We start from the raw sequence: 17,407 nt of genomic DNA, 5'->3' as shown, positions 1-17,407 counted from the left end.
TCTGCTATTTTGATGGAGATTCCTGTCCAAAAAAATGATAATTTAAAATGGGAGGAGACCTCCAGAACAGTTCCAAACCATTTTAAGAAGAACTGATATCGTGAAATATCCTGTCGAATTGAATGAGTCAACAGTTATCCTTGTAAAAACAAACATGGATTAACACAGCTAGTGCAACTAATAGCTTCCTGTATTATATTGTTTAGCTCTCTGTGCTATTAATTTAAAAAAAAATGGTACAATGATTGACTTTAGACACAGCAATGGCTCTACACAACACATACATCCATTCATTACAAAATATAAATGGATTTGATAAGAGTTGCTTAATTGATCAATTATCAGGAGCCAATGATTCAAAGGCACTTGATTTGTCTTTGCCCAGGTCATCCTCTTTTGTAACAGTATTATGTAAAGAGGAATACACCCAGCAAAAAAGTATGGTAACAATACATGTGAGGAAAGCTTGAGCGGTTTATCACAACCCGTTTTGGTTTATTTTACTTGTTTGTTGTTAAGTAACACGTATTATTTTAAATAAAGCATGCATGAAGCTTTGATTTTCAACAGCGGTAATAACAGCAGCTAGCCTCTAATGAATTAATCAGTATATTCTTAAAATTGTCGAGCAGTAACAAAACCACTGAACGATGATTACTTCAACGTTTACCATGCATAATATAAAATGTAATTGTCTTGTATGTAGCACATAACACACGGTAACCGCATTCTGTAACCCTGCATCATTTCTATTATTAGAGCTTATTATTGTGACTACCTCGATCGGCAGATTTGCACAAAAATATTGTGCAGTCGTGAAGATGCTAATGAAACAAAAATGTATGTTTATTTATATTTATCACTGACAGTATATCTCACCTTCCAGGAGCAACTGCAATTCAAAATCAGCATCAGAAAACTATCAGACAAGAGCTGCAATCTCAATAAATAAGAGGCAGTTTTGACACAACTGACTGGGTTTATTTAACTGCATTTCTTTTGTTCTAGTAATACATATAAGTGTCAGTTAATATGATTAAAGGTTTGAATAATACGGTTCACATGAACAAATATAAAAATGCAATGAACAGAGGATTACTTCATTTGAATTCATCCATAACTATTAAACACCCATTAGCGCCAATACTGAAACAAAATCTTTAATAATAATAATAATAATAATAATAATAATAATAATAATAATAATAATAATAATAATAAAGACAAAAGTGTGATTTTAGTTTATTTTTTAGTGTTTTTTTTTTAACCCTTCCTCCTTACCTCACTGTGAAAACAGTCAATATTTTTTACAATGGTACCCTCTAAGATAGGGCTTTTAAAAAACAATTCTGGGCACCCTCTGTAGACCCCACTTTGAGAACCATTGCTCTAAGATGAGATAGACACTGGCGCATGACACAACAAGATAGCAAGAAACACTTCTCAGTTTGATAATAGTTATCCACCAAACACTGAAGGGCATTCTGAACTTTGTTAATGTTTAGTCTCACTTTGTTATAGTTTTTGGTGGAGTTTTTTTGCAGGTTGCTGAAGTCTCGTGACACAATGCGTTGTGGATTCCAATTCCAAACACTGGGCCCTTGAGGATTCCAATTCCAAACACTGGGCCCTTGACATCACAAGCAGCTCAAATCTTTCAACCCCGCTTCATTTCTGTAGAGCTTACCAGAAGAAGAAATCAGAGCTCCAGACACCAGCTGGCAACAGCCATCTATCAGTAAACAACAGGAAAGACTTCCATTATATTGATGTGCAGGTTGTTTGCCGTGCCAACACATTATCACCAGCCTAGCAGAAATACTACTATTTATCCACAAATTACCAGGGGGAACAGGGGTTGGACAAAATGTGTGATGCAAAACACAAGGTTGTGTAAATGGCATGCTCATCACATAACCCATGAATGTGTTCTGTGAATAGAATCTCTGGCATGTACTCTGTAATATATAACAGCTGCATCTCTCATTTATTATCTGCTGCCTTTCCCGTAGACAGTGACTAAACTGATTTGTAGCGGGGAGCAAAGTTTACATACACAAGTAATCAGTCATTTGAAGGTGAGCTACTCAAAGGTATGTGCTACACCAGGTAAGTGTTTCTATGTTATTTTTGAACCCCTGTAAAAATGTCAAGGCATTGGCGAGTGCCTGTAGCCAATCAAAACAGCACACCAAGAATTAAAGTATTACAATAAATGAAAGACACACTTTGGCTGTGAATCAGTTCTGACTACTAGGTTCTAACCTTGAAATGAACTCAGGAAAGAAAAAAAAAAGTACTTCTCTTGTTTTTACATTAAGGTTGTGATTTACAATTACATACTACTGGATCACCTGAGATCGACCTTTAGGTAAAGTGTGATTAATTCTACTGAAGACATCTGGGGGCCCCAGTCCACTGCTTGAAATTATGACCTTGGCATTGTCGCTGAAATGAGACACCACTGGGGTGCATTATTGCAAAATACCAGCATGGAGGCCTTTTTGTTTAACATTCATGAGCAAGTTTTAACTTAACCAGCAAGACATTGCTGCTGGGAAGGTTTGGTGGCTTTTTAGGGGGAGTGTTTTGTCCATTTATATGAAGAAAGCAACATCTTGCATTAATAAGCAGTTAAAAATAATAATTCCGTAACAAAACACGAAAGCGGGAGACCTAGTTTTAAATTTCACATAATAAGATTTACAAAGGTCAAAATAAAATATAAGACTCTCAAAGTTCATCTGCTCATTATTAGCTCGTGTTTTATTTGTATATACCGTAAAATCACAACATGCTGTCTCAATCCATTTTCCTTTTCGTCAGCAAGAATGAAATGCACAGCAATTTTAAAGATGCTATTCAGACTCCTTTTTCTTTAGAGGGAAACAGCAACTTTTTATTCCTTGTAATAGTTAGTTAAAGTACAAAAAAATATCAAAGTTGTTGTTTTTCATCCAAGTTAGAAGCAGTGTGTGAGGGGTGAGTGGTCTCGCGTTTGAGCTGTCCTATGTTTGGTTGACACACCAGCATGAGAGTGGCCAGCTTCTTTAAAGAAAGGATTGTTAGTCTAAAGAACAGTAGGGAAGGGATTCACCCCTACCTGTGCAGGCCCGTTGTCCTGTGTGTTTTTTAAACGTTAACTTTCTTTTCAGTGAGCTGGGCTTGGTGCTCACATACCTGTAATAGATATAAGCAGTTTTATGGTTGAATATTCTAAAAATGAAATACATGTTGCACTTTAATAACCAGACCGCTACTCAGCTCGAGACAGTGCTCAACTAATGATATGAATATGACCATCTGACTGGGGAAGGATATCATCCTGTAAATAAATATACATAGTTGACTGCTTACAGGTAGGAGAGACTGGGGTCATGATTTAGAGCCTATAAATGATTCATATTTTATATATTATTAAATTCCTGTCCTAAAATCAATAATGGTATTAGTAAGTATTACGTTCAATGAAATAAATTCCAACTGAATCAAAATACACTAGCCCCTGACATATAAAAAGATAACAATCAAAAACCTTCGTGGCACAGTTAAATCACATTCTTGAATTTTAATAAAACATTCAATAAAACATTTACTGTGCCAAAGCAAATGGTTTGTATATTTAATAATGGTATGCATCTTGAATAAAGTGCTTTATGTAAATGTTAAATGTATTTATTCAATCAGGATAGAACCTTTGAGATATGCATCTCATTTCAAGGGAGTCCTCTGTTTGTGAAAGCCTGCCAATAGTAAAAACTATGGATTATGGGGTGGAATCACATACAGTATAAGAAAGCGATGAACATGGTCAACAATCCTTCATGTCATATCGTTGGATAAAATCGTGGAGGTGTGATGAATGAAGTAGTTTTTCACAGCCTTTGTGCATTTCTGTTCAGTTTGATTTTAAAAAATGTATCGAGTGGTTGTGTATGAAGTATTAATAATAATTTCTGGAAATATAATCATGTGTGTAGCTACAGCTCCTTTTACATGGGGATAGGTTATCAGAAGGGCACTTAACTTTACTGATTGACTGACATACATTACCTCCCTTTTCAACCAATCCAAACCGTAAACTTGCCCACTAGCCTGTGCTGTGTGACTGAGGCTGATGTACTGGAGCTATCTGACAGCGAGTGACACTGGTTAATATTGGACAGTTGCATTGCATAATGCAGTTGCACCCTTGACAAATGGGAGTTGCTGCTGGTGTCACAGAATATATGTTCCCCCCTGAATATTTGTTTCCTTTAAAAATATTGTAATAATAAATAAAGCAAGCACAGATCCCTTTATAATAAAATCAAAACAAGAAAGTGAAGTGATTTTAGTCACAATATTTATTAAATTCTTCAAACCAAACAGATTTTTTTCTCAGTGCAAAGTTGTGCATCTTAAGATATATTGCAAAGCCTTCAAAAAGCCTCTCTGAAAAAAACTTAGCATGTAGGCAGGATGAGGCAAATTAGAAACAAATGCAAATAAAGAGCAGGTGAAAAAAGTGACCTCACTTTTTTTTTTTTTTTTTTTTTTTACTTTGCCATCATCTGGAGAGAATTTGGTGCTTTGAGCGCAGCTATTTCCTCTGCATGCGTTCAGCAGTGACCATCGGAGGATATGTGTATTTTCAGGAGTCGGGAATGACATGCAATTATGGGGCCTTAGTATGCAGCAGATAGCATCTCATTCCTGCAGCCAGCATAGAGGGCGGCTTGTACTTAGCAGCAGCTGCAGAAACAGACCATGGTTTCTGGAAAAAGAAAAAAAAAAAGTATTAACAACCTACCCACATCTGTTTATTTAGAAAACAAACCATTGTGTCATTTAGTTATTCTAACAACCCCCTCCAAGCCAATGTTAGTTCGACTATGACAGATTTTTAAATACACAGTTTGCGTTCATGTGAAGTGGCCTCGTAATGTGACTGAGTTTTAAGAATGCACCAAATGCCAGGAGCATGCCAAGGTTTTGCATTTCTTCTTCCCAGTTTGATATCTCTACATTGATTTTTTTTTTTTTTTTTTGCACGCACAGCCATGGCACTGGAATGTTTAAGCAAGAACAATTGTTGTCTGAGTTCTGTATTTATGCTTTCTTCCTACCTAATCTGTCTAATTGAGTTCTAGCTTCTGGTTGTCTGCTAGGGTTTTCAGGTATGGGCAGCAGGTAGAATATATCAAAAACTGCAAGAACTAAAAAAGGCTATTCGTTTTTTAAAGTTTCAGGCTGCTGTCAGAATGTGAAATAAAGCAGACAACTAATTGCAGCAGCGTCTCTTAAAAAAAAAATATGAAGGTTGTACTATAATAAAGTCTCTGAATAAGACATGTACCTTGGCTTTTTAAATGCTTTCCACAATATACTGTACAGAAAAGTTTAAAAAAAATAAACATTTGAATATAATACTAACATATTAACCAGCGGAAGCCATTAAAGACTACAACACTACCACTGGGGACAAAATCATATTCACAATGGTCCTGATATGATACTGAAATACATTACTATAAGGTGTATTGTTTCATACCATTGTGATATCTTTGAAAAATATGAAAATATGGCCTTGGTGTTTCTATTTTGCAAATGGCTTATACCATTCTAGGTGCCCTTGCCCCTTAGTACAGAAGCTTTGGTAGTGTAGTGCCACTGTATAATACAGATTACAAGAGATTCTTCCAAATAGAGAAATGCTGACTATCCAATTTAAGGTTAAATGGTAAATTTTGCTTTTTTTTCATTGAGTTACATTGCTGGAGTACCACAAAGTTTTCGAAATAAGGACCTTTAAATAATATATCTGTAAGGGGTTATGTCTTTATTGGTATGCCCATATGTGCTTGTGGTATTTACCCATCTGCATTCATATATAAGCCCCTTAGGCCTTTATAAATAGACACTTATGCTGTAGACTGAAGCAGTGCCACGTGTGTTATAACAGCTGTTGCCCCACTATCTAGTGAGCAAACATGTCTAGGGGTTCAAATAGCCTGATGTACTGCCAGCTCCTGGACTTGGTTTGTCATGTCATGACGTGTAATTACACTTCTACTGTTTCAGTCATTTACAAAATGCTTTATTGGGCTGACAAGTTGTAAGAAAGATGCCCCTTCAGAGGATGAAATATGGGTTATGCTCCAAGACATGTATTGCTAGATATACAAAACTTTTTATTCAGTGCAAAGTTATGCTTTATTGTATATATGTTTCACTCTAATAGGCAAAGCAACTGTTAATTTCACTTAATTAAAAATAATAAATGAGTTTAAGGGCTGTTTCTTGCCCTTTTTTGTACTATACTTAAGACAAGTCAAGTGTGATAAATGACTTTGGGAAAGGTCTCCGACCTTGTAAACCCTCAGATGCATGGTGTGCAGGGTGAATCATATAGTCAGGGAGCGCAGGAGAGCTGCTGATCTTTGTGGGGATTACCAGTCCTTGCTGGGATTGTGTATTGATTATGGAGCTCCCGTGGGTTAGGGAGGCAACATAGGCAGGGACTGTTTTTCATCACTGCTACAATAGACCCTGCTGGACAGGCGTCCGGTGAGCCCAAGAGGACAACTGCAAGGTATTTGTACTCCAGGGCTCCAAGGTGTAAAGAGAACATTGGCTTGGTTGTGGGTTTGGAACACATCCGCTGACCTTCAGTTCTCCTGACCTGTTGTGGGGGGGTTGCTGTGCTGAGGAGCAGAACTGGACATTCTAAACGGGGGAGAAAATCTTGGGTCAAATAATGGTGTGCTCTAAATGATTATACTACTACTACTGCTACTAGGACTACTACTACTACTACTACTACTAATAATAATAATAATAATAATAATAATAATAATAATAATAATAATAATAATAATAATAATAATAATCTGGGGAATATATTTCTCAATTTTTACCTGGGAGCATTCCTAGGAGAAAGATAATTTTTCTATTTACCATCTTAGTTTACCCAGATCATGCACCTCCCTACAACACTGCTGGTACTAAGATTGAAATGAGAGGTTTTTTGGGAACAGAAAAAAATAATATTGTTGCAGGAGGGAGCATAATCTGGATACAGTGCAATGTTTTTCTCTTTTCCCTGGCTAATGCTCCTATATAAAAGTTGAGAAGTGCATTGCCCATGTGATTTACATGACCCAGTGTGTGTGAATGAAAATACACTGCTGTAATACGGAACACACCAGATACACCCAAGGTAAAATGAAGTATTTATTGTAAACGCTACAGGGTGTAAAACTTTTACATATTCTGTTATTGTAGCTTTGAATAAGAACATATAAAAAGAGTTTGAAGTATATATCTAAACAAGTTCCTCATACAATCAGCTTGCCAATATCATTGCCCCTGTATCTGCTGTAAAACATTCAATTAATTATGTATACAGAAGTACAGGGGGTCTTTTTTATACTCACTTTTCACATATGCTCAATATATGATACAAAAAAACAAAATCCCCCTTTGTTGCTTTAAAATCTTGCACAATAACACAAACTTAATTGAGTTAATTATTAGAAAAATCTCCCCACACAGAAAATTGTGCATTTTAGTTAATCCCACACATTCCGAGATTGAAAGCTAGATTGGAGACACTTATATCTCAATTACAGTACCACTACTTGAAGCAGCTGGCTAGCTGAGCACTGTTAGTAAGACATGTTGCAGCTGTCTCCTAACTGTGACAGGTAGGAATGAAATCTTGCTATTATGAACTTCACCTTTTAATGTAGTGAAAACCTTACTAGCAAGCTAAGAAAAGCAAAGATGGTTTATTTTAGTGGAATTATCATGTAAACATTATATTTCATTCCCTCCATTTTTCAATTACACCTCAACCTTCCCAACAGAGTAGTCTTTTCTTGGATATCATTTAAAAGGATAGAAGCTGGTGGAGTGGGCTGCTGAAAGTTATTTTAAAGGCCTGGTCAGTGCAGCCACAGGCCTGATAGTAAGTAATGTTTCAGCTTTTATCACCCTGTTCCCACCTTGTCCAACATCTTGTGTTTATCTACTTGTTTACACCGAACCAGCCCAAAAGGTGTTGCTTGAAGAGAAAATTGGTATTGTTACATTAAAATAATTTTTACCATGGAAATGGAACATCCTTCTATAGAGCCATGCTTGTATTTTGTAGGAATGTGACAAAATATATTCCCGTAACATACAAGTTCCTTTGTCATGACACTCCACTGTCAGCAGATAATTTGTAAACAAACTGCCCTTTTTTTTTATAAAATCCCTTACAAGCACAGTGAAGTAGAGAAATACATTTGTTTCTTTGTCTGTTGTTTTTAAAATGATTTGTTCTCATGCATTACTGCCACAGACCAGTTCAAGACATATTAGTGTGTGATAATATATCCTGACCCATACATTATTCAGTTTGTATTTCCATGATGTCTAATGCAGGTGCTGGGGAGGGGGAGGGAAGGGCTCAAGAGACGCACCTGCACCGGGGCCCAGCCTCGGCTGGGGCCCATACCAATGATATTCTATAATATCTTTGCCCATACCATTTTTTTTTTTCGAAGTTCATTATAGAAAAACAAAAACAAAAAACTGTTCTCCCAGTGGTTCAAAAATAAACTGTCGCAAAGTTGTGCTGTCAGTCAAAACTCACATTATCAAATCCGAACTACGTAGGCATGACTTACCGTTAAACTTTATAATAGGTCAGTGTAAATTAAAAAAACAACAGACTGTTCCATTAACGGAGGAGGGGGTGCATTTCTTTCACAGCTACTGTTTATAAAGATTATAACAAACAGTTTACTATGATCAGTATATAATCACAAATACTTCTGAAAATAATAAACACATAGGCCGATCAGCCAACTTTAATTTTCTGTGTGAATTCTTACATCACACAAGCGCTTGATTGAAGTAAGCTAACTTTTCCACAGTTGTGGTGATAAGTACATAATGTACGGTATATCGAATATACCATCGAAACACAAGTTGGGTTGTTCAAAGCGAAAAGAGCAGAAAAGACTGTAGAAATTTCCCAAAAAGAAGCAGAAAATGCTAAAAAAAGTGTACAATAAATGGTTTAAAAGTGGGCCGACAACAGCAAATAGAAGTGTAGCGCGGCAGCGAAACTGCCAACCTCCTCCTCGCACGAAAAATAAACAACAGTTGAGCCAGAGAAAAGACCTGAATCAGAGACATTGGATTGGAAATTATACAACAGCAAATACAAGTTATTGAATCAAGTATTGTAAACCTGGTACCCAGTCAGGCACCTTTATGCGATTTTTATGACCCAACTACATGGCCTGACTTTTGCACCAAAGAGCTAAGAGTTGAAATCATGAAACATAAACCTGTGCAGCTAAATAAAGTGATGTTGAATTCCTCAAAAATCACACATGATTGTACTCATTTTTGGAACAAAACTTCAATTAGATTTATTTTAGGCTGAGCTGTGTGTTTTTTTTTTTTTTTTTTTGGTGGGGTTCACACTCTTGCACCATGGCCCAGTGAATAAAAAAAATAAATAAATATTAGCGTCTTGTTTTTTTTTTCCCTGTTTGATATTTCCTATGATAAGGTAAAAGTTTCAAATTCCAAATGGAAGATTAAGGACAGTCCCAATGGAACATTGAGAAGAGCACTCAAATTATTTTTAGCGTCCCAGTGGAAAGAATACTTGGGAAAATAGTTTGAAACCATTCTAATTGGTATCATTATCCTTCTTTAGGCCAATCTGGATCTTATCATGGGTTGTATCTCTTCCATAGTGGAAAAACATATTTATTGTTTAAACACATTTCCCAAACAAGACTGTTGCACCACATTAGAACATATTAACCCTTACTGGTATAGAGTATCTGAAATGAAAGCTGTGGCTTCAGTGTTTAATTACCTTTAAGGCCTTTAAGATGCCTTAAGTGACTGAGACCAATGGTGGCCTAGTGGTTCAAGTCAGAGTAAGATAGTCTGTCTAGGTTGAAACAAAGACCTGGAGTGGAATTGCTGATATACTGGTCTAAGCGGGTTTAAATTCTGCTTACGAGTTGTTATTATTATTATTATTATTATTATTATTATTATTATAATAATAATAATAATAATAATAATAATAATAATAATAATATAATAATAATAAACATAATAATCAACAATTAAAACATTTAAAATAACAACACAAAAAGTGATGGTATCTGCAGTCACAAAAGCATTGGTCCACATTAGGATCAGATAAACAATGACAAGACTGAACAACTAGTAAACATACAGTATCACTACAGTATTGGATATCAGCCAACAATGCATTTATTACATTGTTTAAGGTTTCCAATATATTTGACAGTGAGAAAACAGGCCTTAAATAGATATGGGAACATACCCTGGGCAGTCAAGAGTTAAGGAAAGAAGTTTTGCTATACTCTGCTTCCATTACACTGATCCAGATCATTTTCTTAATTTATTCTGCACTGGTTAAGGCAGAGCATACCGATACTTGGAGGATTTTACAAAAGGAGATGGCAAGATTAAGTATATGATTAAATGACAATAAACAAATCATGTTTCCCTGATGTTTATTTAATTTAAATGTTCAGGCTGTGCTCTATCATGTGTGAATGTAAACTCTCTCTCTCTGTTGTCTAAGCCTGTGACAGAAATACAGTGGTAAATCTCCCTCCCGACCTGTGATGGCGCTGTGTAAAGGAAAAGAGTGCACTGGACTCAGATGGCCAAACAATTTATTCCAGGGTTGGAAGTCGGCCATCTTAGAAAGGGGGCGGAGCCACAATTCTGCAAGTCATTGCCCCAAAATGGTTGGAGGAAAAGCGATTGCACTCTCTACCAAAGGGGGCATGATGGTGGTATAAAAGGGGATGTGGCTTAGCAATCCCTTCCTTCGTTTGGTTAAAGCTTTGAACCCGGAAAGACCCGTATTGTACTGCACTGTGAGTGTTTTGTTTGTTTTGTCTAATTGTTACTTGTTGTTATTAGATGGCTAACACGTTCCTGAGCTGTTGCCAGAGGCCAGTACTTACCCGGAGCATCACTGCACTGTAGCACGATACATTGCATTTACAGCACGAGCACTACTGCACTCGCTGAGGTCTGGTGACTGTGTATGTGTTTTGAATACCGTGTACATTGTTTGGGACTGCCCTGTTAATTAAATATACATAGCAGTACACATCATTGTGCATTGCCTGGATCTCATTATTATTTCTGTTGGTCACTTTCAACCCCTGGATTGTAAATAAACAATCATCACTTCATCAGAACTGTGTTGTTTGTCTTTGGTTGGAGCACTGCATCACCTCTACACCTGCACACTGCAACCCACTTTGCCACACAGTTCTAGATAAACAATATGCTTGCTGTGGTTGCTAAGAGATTATGGAATGTAAACTGTTAGTGCTTCTGGTTATGGGATTGCAAGATCCATTTTTTATAGAAAAGTCACCATTGAAATATGATTTAAATGAAAATATCTGTGTTCTCTTATTGTGCCATACATATTTAAACAAGCTGTGGTTCGCATTTCGTGCTATCAATGGTATTAAGTTTGCATTTTAAACGTCTTGCCCTCACAAAGAACTGCTTATATGAATTTCCATGTGATATTGACATAAAGAGCTCACTTCAAATAAAACTAGCCTGGACATTGAAGTGGAATTGTTCAAGTCCAGAAGGAAACTAAACATTATATTTAATTGATTTTGAAAGGCTGGGCTTTGCAAATGAGCAGTACACCCATGCACTGAGATGTTAGTGGATAGAATATACCATAGTAGCTGGACCTCCCATGCAGAAATCAAATGTGACCATCTGCCTCTGAAGTATGCTGCATACTTTCAGCCTGAGTTATCTGAAAACTAGCAGATCTTTATTGATCCTCCAAACCTCAAGGCAATTATGTCCATTCTTTACTTTCAGTCTTGCTGGGACAGGATGTGTTGACCAAGCAGGGCAATTTTGATAAATGTATGATAAATGTACAGCATCAGATAAACCTCTAAGTATATCTGATGCTGTAAATGAGTATTATGAAAAAAAAGCATGTATATGTTTTTCTGTTGTGAGTGGGATTATCTATAATATTTGCTGTTTGTGAATATCAATGGATAGAAAACAACTTATTTGTGCTAAAACAAAACAGTAGATATTTAGACAAATTAGTCTTTATAATAAGAACATAAGAAAGTTTACAAACGAGAGGAGGCCATTCGGCCCATCTTGCTCGTTTGGTTGTTAGTAGCTTATTGATCCCAGAATCAAATCAAGCAGCTTCTTGAAGGATCCCAGGGTGTCAGCTTCAACAACATTACTGGGGAGTTGATTCCAGACCCTCACAATTCTCTATGTAAAAAAGTGCCTCCTATTTTCTGTTCTGAATGTCCCTCTGTCTAATCTCCATTTGTGACCCCTGGTCCTTGTTTCTTTTTTCAGGTCGAAAAAGTCCCTTGGGTCGACATTGTCAATACCTTTTAGTATTTTGAATGCTTGAATTAGGTCGCCGCGTAGTCTTCTTTGTTCAAGACTGAACAGATTCAATGAAAACAACTTTTCACTGAAATATCTGTCTGTGACAGAGAGTGAAAGAATACGAGTCAACAATCTCCTTTCTGAGCTGTGAGGGCACTGTATATGCCCAGGACTGGATGGTTTGACAGTTCATTCCTGGCTCAGACAGAAGCCAGCCATCAAGGAAGGGGGCGGAGCTACAATATCAGAAGTCATCACCTTAATGCGTTAGGCAATGTGTCAATCATGGTTTGGAGGATACATGATTGAACTCGCTACCGAAGGGGCCTTGACTGAAAGTATATCAGAGGATGTGGCCGAGCAAGCAATCTGTTCCTTTGTTATGGTTATGGATGGACCTGTAGAAGGTCACCAAATAATGTAGTTTTAGCTATGTGGACATACACAAGAGCTTTTAAATAGTACACCAAAAACAATAATATAAAGACGTGCATCTTTTATGGAAAGGCATATTGCCTTAACAGGTCGTCAAACCTTTCACATCATTCTAAAATACCCAAAATATGTAACATATGGAATTCTCCCTTTCAGTTTGTCAGTTGGTTGAGAGGGAGAGGCATGGTGGCATAGAGGTTAGCGCTGCTGCCTCACAGTGCCATGGTCTTGGGTTCAAATCTAGTCTAGGAGGTCTATCTGTGTGGAGTTTGCATGTTCTCCCCATGTTCATGTGGATTTTCTCTGGGTACTCTGGTTTCCTCCCACAGTCTCAAGACATGCTGGCCAGGTTAATTGGTCACTCTAAATTGCTCTCAGTATGTGGTGCCCTGCAATAGACTGGACTGGTATCCCATCCAGGGTGTAGTCCTGCCTTGCACCCTGTGTATGCTGAGTTAGACTCTGGCTCTCCACAACCTTGTAAAGGATTAAGTGGTTATTGATGATGGATGGTTAGTTGAGAGGACTGATGTACTAATGACATCACTTTTGATTTTTTTTTAAATCTCTATAGAGATACAAATTCGGCACATCTACTCAAATGTCAATTTATCCAACTTCGCAAATACAATCTGTATTTACATTATGAACAACACCTGTGACCACTTTGCGTAGTAAAAAGGTAAGTGGCATCGTACAGCAAATAGTGAAGCCGCGCAGCTTTTATAGCTGCCTGCGCCTGACGTATCTCAGTCATCTGCGACAGAAGAATGAACCAGGATTTAGAGTTTTCCACGATTCTGAAACATGTTGTAAACAAAACCACTTCTGTTCTCCAATGCATTTGTTCTTCTGTCTTTACAGAAAAGAACTCACAATGGTTTTGTATTTTAGTTGTCACCCATTTACAGGCTTGCTCAGCTACAAATCTTATTTGCTGACCTACAGCTACACTTGAATGCTACGTGCTACACAACCAAACAATTTATATTTTGCATGACAGTGCATGACATACTGCATTTTTGATAGAAATAAAGGAAACACCTAATCAAATGTGTTTTTACATCCATTTCCAAGATTTCACATACTTTATTCAAATTCACAATTTTCACAATTTTTGTGACCTCTTGTGACAAAATCATATTCCAGGAGTATCCTGAAGCAAGACTGATCTGTTTATCCGTAGAAGCATTGTATATGTGTTCAGCTTGCCAGCAGATACCAGTGCATGTTCCCTGAGTCTTTTTCAGTGTCAGATAGAATAACCTGCAGCTTAATGTGTACACTGCAGTTTCAATAGTGAAGGCTTAGGATACAGTATATGCGTTGAAGAGAACAGTATTTAGTGCCTTATCCAATTCTGGCTTGGGAGGGAAGGAAATAAGAATGCAACGATTATAGTAAGGGGTAGAGTCCAAAATTAGACACATCCCAGGTACACCGCTGTAGTATGGTACTTACCACTACAGTGCAATGTTAAAATGGAGAAACATATGCTGATTGTGGTGGGTGAAAACATAAATTAAAAAAAATCAAGATTATGCTTCCTTAATGACAAGTAAAATGTTTTTTTTTTTTTTTTTTTAAAAGGCTAGTTTTGAATCTTGGAGAGCTCGTATCTCAAACATGATCTGCATCCCTGGGAATTTATTGACCTTCCAATGCATCCCCAGTCTCGTCCTCTATTAATGGTATTCAAATAAAGCATTTTAATAAAAAATGAGAAGGAAACCATAGCCAAAGCCTTGAAATTTCCATTTCAATTAGCTTAACATTTTTCCATTATCTTGCTTCCTAAATTCCTATAGTGGAAGCAATATAAATGTCCTGCACGTTAATTTCCTGTATCTGCAGTAGTCCTGAGCTGAAGAAATATCCTGACTGAACATATTCTGAATACTGTGCCTGCCGTTTACTAGCACGCTCACATTGAAATGAGATTTTGTGATATATGAAATCATAATTTTGCTGCAAGTCTGCAGCACAATGCCAAGGAATGGTTCACACATACAGAAAAAGAAATGAAGCTTCTAGTTTATTAGATTCATGTTCTTTAGTGTGTGGTATTTTATACGGCAGGGACTTTGTTCTATCAATACTATAATTGCAACTATATCAACCCAAACAGTTATTTAATTAGAAGGCAGTGTATATTAGTTTGGCTCCGTACGTTCGATTTGTATACAAGACAAACAAAACCATGAGAGATGTCAATATAACTAGTTTGGGTTATTTAAATTACAGTTTCAAAACACGAGTGTTAGATTTGAGGGTATTGACAAAGTATAATATATAAAGTTGGCTATTAACAAACACAGCTTTTATTCTTTCTCCTAATCCATTTCTGTCATAATGTTTCAAATTTATATAACACATAATTATTGAAATAACTAACTTGACAACATCTATACACACACCTGCTAGGTACAAATTTGATCTATGTACACCATTCACTGCTCAGCAAATTAAAGTACTTAAATGGCTTGTTATGTCTTGTATTTTATTACAAAAATGCTGTGCATAACTAACTCTTACCCTAATCATATAAAAAAACTGGATGCTACATATTTTTTAAACAATGTAATAATTAGTAGAAAGGTATTTAGGTCTGTAACGGAGATTACTTGGTGGGTGACACAAACAGCATTAGGGTATGAATGAATGTGCTGGTGCGCAGATTTATTGCAAAATAAAAAGTTTAAACAGAAACAAAACACTTTATCAAAACAAAATGGCACAGTGGCCAAAATAGACAGCTACAAAACAGACACGAAACAAAAACAAATACCGTGCTGGTGTAAACCAGAGCGGGTAACAATTGCTCTCTAATAATATAGACTCTCCGCCTCTGAACACAAACTCTCCATTCAGTCAAAGCTGTTTGTTTCTATATTGTGGTCGAGGGATTAACTGTCTATCTATTACCTAGTTTATCAATCGACCACATTCGGAGCAGGGTTTTTCATACGCGTGGTCAACAGCCAGTTTGTCAATAGTCACTCGCTGTTGACCGCGAATTCTCATGATGTGATCTGGACGGAGCATTTTAACCACAACCAGGCTGGCAAACAATAATAACAATAAAAGAGCATGTTTTTAAATAAACACAACACTGTACATTTAATTAATCCAACACATATAAATACAAAATAACACAAAACATGAAATACGCACAGGGCGGGGAGTTCCCCATCACAAGGCCATTCAGAGAATGGTATATATCTGATTAATACCCATTTCCATGTAATTGAATGAATAAATGATCCTGGTTAATGTAACACCGCGCATGCTCTACCACGAGCATGTTGCTATGTTATCCTTACAGCCCAAACGGGAATACATCGTGATTATGTTAGACAGTTTATTGAAAGACAATTTACACAAATGTAAACAGTCAGAGTAAGTATCTCTGGTTATATGCACTATGCTGGATGGACTAAATAACCACAGAGGCCAACTTTATTTTAAAATGTGTACAGTTTTGGTGATGAATTTAGAAAGCAATTAAAACATGTGGGAAAAAAAGATGCCTACATTTTGTGTTATGTGTTCACGCAGAACAAGTCAGTTCCATGTTGAATTTAGTACTGCAGTGTTTGCAGTATCTGGCAAAAAAGCAAATGGTAGCACACTATGAACCACCATGTTTTCATATGGCTAAAAAAAAAGTGGTCTTTCCAGTACAGTGGCCACCTCAAAGAGATGTGATTAGGAAAACAAAGTGAGGTAGAGCAGCTTTCCTTTAAAGTAAATGTCATCCTTAACTATAAAACACACAACAGTGCAAAGTTCTGAAGCACTAAAAATCAGGGGCATGAGTAGGAGTACAAATTTGACCGCTATTGGAGGGGGGGGGGGGGGGGGGGGGGGGGGCAATATATGTGTGAGTGTATTGATATGGTTATATAAATAAACAGCATTACACTCGTCATTTCAATGAAAGTCCATATGCTGTGGAGCTTTTTAACACTGAAACAGCTTTCTGCAGTTGCAACTGTAACAAGTAACGTGGCCAAAAGCACCAGTAGGTTGAATACATCAGGATACAGAAGTCCCAGGTCGTGTTCTTTACAGGCCTTCATGAGATCTGGAAAAGACATTGCATTGTTTGATTCTCGAGTGTTAAAATAGGCTCAATGTGGTGTGCAAACACCACATTGAAATTCACAGTGCTTTCCCTTTGGTATATTAATAATTTTCAGGTTTTCAGTTCGGCATAAAATAGGATAATATAAAAAATGTGCGGTTTTTCCACTAATTGTACTACTGAAGCTGGACTCAAACATTAAAGGGACACACGCGCCAGTCCTTAACTGGGGGAGCGTGTGCAAACCGAGTACACACACCTCCATAACCGCACATTATGAGGAAATACCTTCCGTTTGTGTCAGTGACAGAAAGGGCAAACGCAATACATTGATAAGCAGAAAGCAATATTCTGGAGATGATTAGTGGAGGGGCCAGTGCCCCTGCTTGCCCCACTTTGTGCACGCCCCTGCTAAAAATGAATATCCATATCCAG

Source organism: Polyodon spathula, chromosome 1, assembly GCF_017654505.1.
Source record: "Polyodon spathula isolate WHYD16114869_AA chromosome 1, ASM1765450v1, whole genome shotgun sequence".
Taxonomy (NCBI): Eukaryota; Metazoa; Chordata; class Actinopteri; order Acipenseriformes; family Polyodontidae; genus Polyodon; species Polyodon spathula.
The sequence above is the reverse complement of the archived record's forward strand: the minus strand, read 5'-3'. Positions refer to the sequence as shown.